The sequence below is a fragment of the Petromyzon marinus genome, chromosome 56, assembly GCF_048934315.1.
Source record: "Petromyzon marinus isolate PM22_M1 ecotype Great Lakes invasive population chromosome 56, UKy_Petmar_22M1.pri1.0, whole genome shotgun sequence".
NCBI classification, from domain to species: domain Eukaryota; kingdom Metazoa; phylum Chordata; class Hyperoartia; order Petromyzontiformes; family Petromyzontidae; genus Petromyzon; species Petromyzon marinus.
In genome coordinates this window covers 5,521,775-5,532,492 of record NC_133722.1, presented here as the reverse complement: position 1 = coordinate 5,532,492, position 10,718 = coordinate 5,521,775, and positions in this window count along the sequence as shown.

The window sequence follows — 10,718 nt, the reverse complement described above, 5'->3', positions numbered from 1 at the left end:
CTGCTCTATGACACCACAACACGAATTAGGAAAATAATTATGGGACCCAAATGAATCACAGTCGAATGTGATATTATTCTAGTTGTACTTACAGACTGTGATTTATTAAGCCACGTGCGGTGACATCGTTGGATGTATTCACCATCCCGCAACACTCGTTAAATAGCGCACGAAAAATGAATACATAGCTATGTAAATATATTCGGTATAAATGTTTTTCTTCCTCCGTGAAGTTGTGACAATCAACGCGGGCGTCAATAACAACTGCTTCAGATAAAAAAAACCCCACAAGAACACATGTGCGCTGTGAAGAAGAGACGTCGCCCGAAACGTCGATTGAGTTGTTGTTATTGTCGTTGCTATTGTTGTTGTCATTGTTGTTATTTGTGCCAACGTAGCAGCAGCAGCGTCGCCAAATGATTTCCGCACCATGCATCGGATTGTTGCGTCTCCTTGTGTCTCCGTGTGTCTCCGTGCGTTTCCGTGTCTCCGTGTGTCTCCGTGCGTTTCCGTGTCTCCGTGTGTCTCCGTGTGTCTCCGTGTGTCTCCATGCGTTTCCGTGTCTCCGTGTGTCTCCGTGCGTTTCCGTGTCTCCGTGTGTCTCAGTGTGTCTCCGTGTGTTTCCGTGTCTCCGTGTGTCGCCGTGCGTCTCCGTGTGTCTCCGTGTCTCTCCGTGTGTCTCCGTGCATTTCCGTGTCTCTGTGTGTCTCCGTGCGTTTCCGTGTCTCCGTGTGTCTCCGTGCGTTTCCGTGTCTACGTGCTTTTCCGTGTGTCTCCGTGTGTCTCCGTGCGTTTCCGTTTCTCCGTGCATTTCCGTGTCTGTGTGTCTCCGTGCGTTTCCGTGTCTCCGTGTGTCTCCGTGCGTTTCCGTGTCTACGTGTGTCTCCGTGCGTTTCCGTGTCTCCGTGTGTCTCCGTGCGTCTCCGTGTGTCTCCGTGCGTCTCCGTGCGTTTCCGTGGGGAGCGGTGGCGTTGTGGTTAGCGCCACCGCGCTACGAACGCAGCGTACCCCCGAGTTCGACTTTCGCTCGCGGCCAATGGCAGTGGCGAACGTCTGAAGCGGTTCGACGCCTTCCCTAGGTCGACTCAGCCTTAAATGCGTAACCTCGTGCGGTGGGTAAATTTCGGCGCTCGGAAGACAAAGGCGGCCGGGCGTGGTGATGGCCACCCAACCCCATGTGTGCCGTACCGGCCTTAATAGGTGCTGCTCGCTCACAGCACTTGCCCCAACACACTGTTAAAGGCTATGCGGGGGAAATTTGTCTTTGTATGTAGAGCTATCTGTCAGTCATTTCACTGAACCTCCGATTGGCACGGTTTGGCTACGTACCGTGCGAAAGAAATTATACGCACAGTTAACCCATAACACAGTCGAGCCTTCCACACTTCAAGTGGCCTCAAGGTGCACCTAGCCTGGCACGAGCGCTGTTGTGACGTCACCGCGATTTGGTGGCAATTGTATATGTGTAGTGGGGAGCGGTGGAGCAGCGGTTAGCGCACTCGCATCTGCGATGCCGAGGTCGATTCCAAGCCACGAGGCTTCCCTCGGTCGACTCAGCCTCATCGCTGCCGGAGAGACAAAGACGGACGGGGGAGGGGTGTTGCTGGCATCTCAGCAGCTGCTCGCTAACAGTAACTTTGCCCCGATCGTGCGTCAAAAGTTCCACAACGCGGGGGGGGAGGATAATTTGCTTTTGGTTCGTAAAATTAATGACAAAATATTTCAAATATAATAAATAAAACAAACTCCGCTTTATAAAATGGGCCTTTCAAATCGTTCGTTTCACAAAGGCGCCGGAAACATCGCCTGGAAAAGGTTAAACTGTAAAAAATGTGAACACTGACAAACGCAATGCAATCACCCCACCAAAGATCACACCAACACAGAAACATCGGAAATTGACGATCGCTGGGACTGGCGGACGCTACTGCTACTATAATATAAACACACAACAACAACAACACAAAAAAACAACTGCTTATAAAATACAATAAGTCACGATTTTGCTGTTCCTGCTGCACCGGTCGTGGTGCAACAAGCACAAAGACAAAGATCCCCCGTATAGCCTTTAAAAGACTGTTGGGGCAAGTGCTGTTCGCGAGCAGCACCTATGAAGGCCGGCACGGCACACGAGGGGGTGGGTGGCCAGCACCGCGCCCGGCCGCCTTTGTCTCCCCAGTGGCGATGTTTATACACCGCACCAGGTACTCACTTGAGGCTATGTCGACCTAGCGGAGGCCCGGGACCGGTTCAGATAATCGTCACTGGTGTTGGCCGTGAGCGGGAATGGAACCCGGGTCGCCGGGGTTCGTAGCGCAGCGTGCTAACCGCTGCACCACCGCTCCCCACCGCTCCCCACGCACTCACACAAAGACAAAGATAAAGATCCCCCGTATAGCCTTAACAGACTGTAGGGGCAAGTGCTGTTAGCGAGCATCTATGAAGGCCGGAACAGTACACGAGGGGGTGGGTGGCCAGCACCACGCCCGACTGCCTTAGTCTCCCCAGTGGCAATGTTTTTATGCACGGCACCAGGTACTCATTTGAGGCTGAGTCGACCTAGGGGAGGCCCAGGACCGGTTCAGATAATCGTCACTGGTGTTGGCCGTGAGCGGGAATCGAACCCGAGTCACCAAGTTCATAGCGCAGCGCGCTAACCGCTACACTACCGCTCCCCACTACACACACTCACACACACACTCACACACGCACTCACACACTCACACACACTCACACACACAACAACAACCGCGATTCGCCACTAAGTAGCGGTTACGTCACCGCAACGCTTGTGCCATGCCACGTGCACCTTGAGGCCACGTGAAGTGTCGAATGCCCGCTGACAGGAGGTCACAGGGCAGACCCAAGTGCCACGGGTCGACTGACTGAGATGACTGGCTGATGCACCACCTGTGCCCCCTACTGTGCCAACCTGCTGTGCTTTAGCCACCCGGCGCTCCGCTCGTTGTTGTGAGCGTCGCTCCTCCGCCTCCCGTTGTTGTTGGAGGGCGACTGCCTCCAACTGCCCAGTAGCGTCCTTCACGAGCCTCCTCCACACGCACTCACACACTCACACACACTCCCACACTCACACACGCATATCGCTGTGTGTAGAATCCGTGGTGAGGTGTACGCCGTGATCAGAGTTACTACCTCGTATGCAGGAAGTTTCTCCCAACGCCAGATGTGGTCACCAGCACCTTCCGCTTCTCTCTCTTCCGCGAAGTTCTGGAGATTCCTTCTGTTCTCTCTATAATCTCTCTCTGTGATCTCTCTGTGTGTGCGCGTGCTCTCTCCTGCCCCCCCCCCCCTATCTCCCAGTTACTCTCTCGCAGGTTGCGATATCTCTCCCCTGGTCCCTCTCTCCCTCCTCACTCTCTGCTACAGCTCCTCTCCTCTCTCTCTCTCCAATTCCTTCCTCTCTCTCTCGCCTCTCCTATCGCTCTCCTGTTCTCTCTCTCTCTCTCTCAGGAAGAACAATAGCAACACGAACAATGCAGGGATCCCTCTGTCCTCTGTCTCTCGGCTCTTCTCTCCTCCTCTCTGCCCGGTCTCATATTGACCTGGAGCAGCTCCGCAGCCCGCATTTTAAGGTGCTCGCGATGTGGAGGGTGGGGGGTGATGGCGTGTGGTGGGGGTGGTGGGGGTGGTTCGTTAGGTGGGGATAGTGGTGGTGGTGGGGGGGGGGGTGGTGGTGGGGGGGGTGGTGGGGGGGGTGGTGGGGGTGGGTGGTGGGGGGGGTGGTGGGGGGAGCGCGCTGCACTACGGACCTGGCCACCCGGATTCGATGCCCGCTCACGGCTAACGCCAGCGACGATTATCTGAAGCGGTCCTGGGCCTCCCCTAGGTCGACTCAGCCTCAAAATGAGTACCTGGTGCGGGGTCGTTTAAACATCGCCACTGGGGAGACAAAGGCGGTCGGGCGTGGTGCTGGCCACCCGCCCCCTCGTGTGCCGTGCCGGCCTTCATAGGTGCTGCTCGCTAACAGCACTTTCCCCAACACTCTGTTACAGGCTATACGGGGCATCTTTGTCTTTGGTGGGACGCGGTAGTGTAGCGGTTATAGCGCTGCGCTACGAATCCAGCGACCAGGGAGATCAACTCCGGCTCACGGCAACCACCACCAGCACAAGTCGCGATTATCTGAACCCGTCCTGGGCCTCCCCTACGTCGACTTAGCCTCAAATGAACACCCGGTGCGGTGGCTGGGGAGACAAAGGCGGTCGCGCTCGGTGCTGGCCACCAACCCACTCGTGTGCCGTGCCGGCCTTCATAGGTGCTGCTCGCTAAGAGCACTTGCCCCAACAGTCTGCCAAGTTTATACGGGGGATCTTTGTCTTTGTGCATGCCCTTACCCAACCACCACCCACCCATCCTCACGCCCAGTCAGGTCGGCTCGCCGGCATACACACCAAACACACAGACCGCCCACATACAGTGAGGGAAAAAAGTATTTGATCCCTTGCTGATTTTGTACGTTTGCCCACTGACAAAGAAATGATAAGTCTATAATTTTAATGGTAAGTTTATTTGAACAGTGAGAGACAGAATAACAACAAGAAAATCCAGAAAAACGCATGTCAAAATGTTATAAATTGATTTGCATTTTAATGAGGGAAACAAGTATTTGACCCCCTCTCAATCAGAAAGATTTCTGGCTCCCAGGTGTCTTTTATACAGGTAACGAGCTGAGATTATCTTCTTTGGTTCTTTCGGTAAAGTCACGTAGAATGATAATAAAATAATAAATTGATAAAATAAAATAACACAATAATATTCTCACGACGTTTCGGCCACAACACAAGCGGCCTTCATCAGGTGAAGGGGGCGAGACTGTCTGGTAGGACAGCGCTGGAGTGAAAGAGCCACGTTCAGATACGGCCTTTAAGCTGTGTGAGAGGAACAAAGCGCCCTCAAATTTCAGCACTTTGAGGGCGCTTTGTTCCTCTCACATAGCTTAAAGCCGTATCTGAACGTGGCTCTTTCACTCCAGCGCTGTCCTACCAGACAGTCTCGCCCCCTTCACCTGATGAAGGCCGCTTGTGTTGTGGCCGAAACGTCGTGAGAATATTATTGTGTTATTTTATTTTATCAATTTATTATTTTATTATCATTCTACGTGACTTTACCGAAAGAACCAAAGAAGATGAATCATTGCAGTCACGTGAGCTGAGATTAGGAGCACACTCTTAAAGGGAGTGCTCCTAATCTCAGCTTGTTACCTGTATAAAAGACACCTGTCCACAGAAGCAATCAATCATATTCCAAACTCTCCACCATGGCCAAGACCAAAGAGCTCTCCAAGGATGTCAGGGACAAGATTGTAAACCTACACAAGGCTGGAATGGGCTACAAGACCATTGCCAAGCAGCTTGGTGAGAAGGTGACAACAGTTGGTGCGATTATTTGCAAATGGAAGAAACACAAAAGAACTGTCAATCTCCCTCGGCCTGGGGCTCCATGCAAGATCTCACCTCGTGGAGTTGCAATGATCATAAGACCGGTGAGGAATCAGCCCAGAACTACACGGGAAGATCTTATCAATGATCTCAAGGCAGCTGGGACCATAGTCACCAAGAAAACAATTGGTAACTCACTATGCCGTGAAGGACTGAAATCCTGCAGCGCCCGCAAGGTCCCCCTGCTCAAGAAAGCACATATTCATGCCCGTCTGAAGCTTGCCAATGAACATCTGAATGATTCAGAGGACAACTGGGTGAAAGTGTTGTGGTCAGATGAGACCAAAATGGAGCTCTTTGGCATCAACTCAACTCGCCGTGTTTGGAGGAGGAGGAATGCTGCCTATGACCCCAAGAACACCATCCCCACCGTCAAACATGGAGGTGGAAACATTATGATTTCAGGGTGTTTTTCTGCTAAGGGGACAGGCCAACTTCACCGCATTAAAGGGACGATGGACGGGGCCATGTACTGTCAAATCTTGGGTGAGAACCTCCTTCCCTCAGCCAGGGCATTGAAAATGGGTCGTGGATGGGTATTCCAGCATGACAATGACCCAAAACACACGGCCTAGGCAACAAAGGAGTGGCTCAAGAAGAAGCACATTAAGGTCCTGGAGTGGCCTAGCCAGTCTCCAGACCTTAATACCATGGAAAATCTGTGGAGGGAGCTGAAGGTTCAAGTTGCCAAACGTCAGCCTCGAAAACTTAGTGACTTGGAGAAGATTTGCAAAGAGGAGTGGGACAAAATCCCTCCTGAGATGTGTGCAAACCTGGTGGCCAACTACAAGAAACGTCTGACCTCTGTGATTGCCAACAAGGGTTTTGCCACCAAGTACTAAGTCATGTTTTGCAGAGGGGTCAAATACTTATTTCCCTCATTAAAATGCAAATCAATTCATAACATTTTTGACATGCGTTTTTCTGGATTTTTTTTATGTTATTCTGTCTCTCACTGTTAAAATGAACCTACCATTAAAATTAAAGACTGATCATTTCTTTGTCAGTGGGCAAACGTACAAAATCAGCAGGGGATCAAATACTTTTTTCCCTCACTGTACACACCAAACACACAGATCACACACATACACACCAAACACACAAATCACATACACACCAAACACACAGATCACATACACACCAAACACACAGATCGCACACATACACACCAAACACACAGATCACATACATACACACCAAACACACAGATCACATACACACCAAACACACAGCTCGCACACATACACACCAAACACAAAGATCACACACATACACACCAAACACACAGATCACACACATACACACCAAACACACAGATCACACACATACACACCAAACACACAGATCACACACATACACACCAAACACACAGATCACATACATACACACCAAACACACAGATCACATACACACCAAACACACAGATCACATACACACCAAACACACAGATCACACACATGCACACCAAACACACAGATCACATACACACCAAACACACAGATCGCACACATACACACCAAACACACAGATCACATACATACACACCAAACACACAGATCACATACACACCAAACACACAGCTCGCACACATACACACCAAACACAAAGATCACACACATACACACCAAACACACAGATCACACACATACACACCAAACACACAGATCACATACACATCAAACACACAGATCGCACACATACACACCAAACACACAGATCACATACACACCAAACACACAGATCACACACATACACACCAAACACACAGATCGCACACATACACACCAAACACACAGATCACATACATACACACCAAACACACATATCACATACACACCAAACACACAGATCACACACATACACACCAAACACACAGATCACATAAACACCAAACACACAGATCGCACACATACACACCAAACACACAGATCACATACACACCAAACACACAGATCACATACACACCAAACACACAGATCACACACATACACACCAAACACACAGATCACATACACACCAAACACAAAGATCACACACATACACACCAAACACACAGATCACATAAACACCAAACACACAGATCACAAACACACCAAACACACAGATCACATAAACACCAAACACACAGATCACATACACACCAACACACAGATCACACACATACACACCAAACACACAGATCACACACATACACACCACACACACAGATCACACACATACACACCAAACACACAGATCACATACACACCAAACACACAGATCACACACATACACACCAAACACACAGATCACATACATACACACCAAACACACAGATCACACACATACACACCAAACACACAGATCGCACACATACACACCAAACACACAGATCACATACACACCAAACACACAGATCGTACACACACCAAACACACAGATCGCACACATACACACCAAACACACAGATCACATAAACACCAAACACACAGATCACACACACACCAAACACACAGATCGCACACATACACACCAAACACACAGATCGCACACATACACACCAAACACACAGATCGCACACATACACACCAAACACACAGATCGCACACATACACACCAAACACACAGATCACATACACACCAAACACAGATTGCACACATACACATCAAACACACAGATCGCACACATACACACCAAACACACAGATCACATACATACACACCAAACACAGATTGCACACATACACATCAAACACACAGATCACACACATACACACCAAACACACAGATCACATACACACCAAACACACAGATCACATACACACCAAACACACAGATCGCACACATACACACCAAACACACAGATCACACACATACACACCAAACACACAGATCACATACACACCAAACACACAGATCACATACACACCAAACACATAGATCACATACACACCAAACACACAGATCACAAACACACCAAACACACAGATCACATACACACCAAACACACAGATCACACACATACACACCAAACACACAGATCACATACACACCAAACACACAGACCGCACACATACACACCAAACACACAAATCACACACACACCAAACACACAGACCGCACACATACACACCAAACACACAGATCACATACACACCAAACACACAGATCACATACACACCAAACACACAGATCACACACATACACACCAAACACACAGATCACACACATACACACCAAACACACAGATCACATACACACCAAACACACAGATCACATACACATCAAACACACAGATCACACACACACACACCAAACACACAGATCACACACATACACACCAAACACACAGATCACACACATACACACCAAACACACAGATCACACACATACACACCAAACACACAAATCACATACACACCAAACACACAGATCGCACACATACACACCAAACACACAGATCACATACATACACACCAAACACACAGATCGCACACATACACACCAAACACACAGATCACACACATACACACCAACACACAGATCACACACATACACACCAAACACACAGATCACATACACACCAAACACACAGATCACATACACACCAAACACACAGATCACACACATACACACCAAACACACAGATCGCACACATACACACCAAACACACAGATCACATACACACCAAACACACAGATCACATACACTCCAAACACACAGATCACACACATACACACCAAACACACAGATCACATACATACACACCAAACACACAGATCACACACATACACACCAAACACACAGATCACATACACACCAAACACACAGATCACACACATAAACACCAAACACACAGATCACATATACACCAAACACACAGATCACATACACACCAAACACACAGATCACATACACACCAAACACACAGACCGCACACATACACACCAAACACACAGATCACATACACACCAAACACACAGATCACACACATACACACCAACACACAGATCACACACATACACACCAAACACACAGATCACATACACACCAAACACACAGATCACATACACACCAAACACACAGATCACACACATACACACCAAACACACAGATCACACACATACACACCAAACACACAGATCACACACATACACACCAAACACACAGATCACATACACATCAAACACACAGATCACACACATACACACCAAACACACAGATCACACACATACACACCAAACACACAGATCACACACATACACACCAAACACACAGATCACACACATACACACCAAACACACAGATCACATACACACCAAACACACAGCTCGCACACATACACACCAAACACACAGATCACATACACACCAAACACACAGATCACACACATACACACCAACACACAGATCACACACATACACACCAAACACACAGATCACATACACACCAAACACACAGATCACATACACACCAAACACACAGATCACACACATACACACCAAACACACAGATCACACACATACACACCAAACACACAGATCACACACATACACACCAAACACACAGATCACATACACCCCAAACACACAGATCACATACACACCAAACACACAGATCACACACATACACACCAAACACACAGATCACACACATACACACCAAACACACAGATCACACACATACACACCAAACACACAGATCACACACATACACACCAAACACACAGATCACACACATACACACCAAACACACAGATCACACACATACACACCAAACACACAAATCACATACACACCAAACACACAGATCGCACACATACACACCAAACACACAGATCACATACATACACACCAAACACACAGATCGCACACATACACACCAAACACACAGATCACACACATACACACCAACACACAGATCACACACATACACACCAAACACACAGATCACATACACACCAAACACACAGATCACATACACACCAAACACACAGATCACACACATACACACCAAACACACAGATCGCACACATACACACCAAACACACAGATCACATACACACCAAACACACAGATCACACACATACACACCAAACACACAGATCACATACACATCAAACACACAGATCACACACATACACACCAAACACACAGATCGCACACATACACACCAAACACACAGATCACATACACACCAAACACACAGATCACATACACACCAAACACACAGATCACATACACACCAAACACACAGATCGCACACATACACACCAAACAC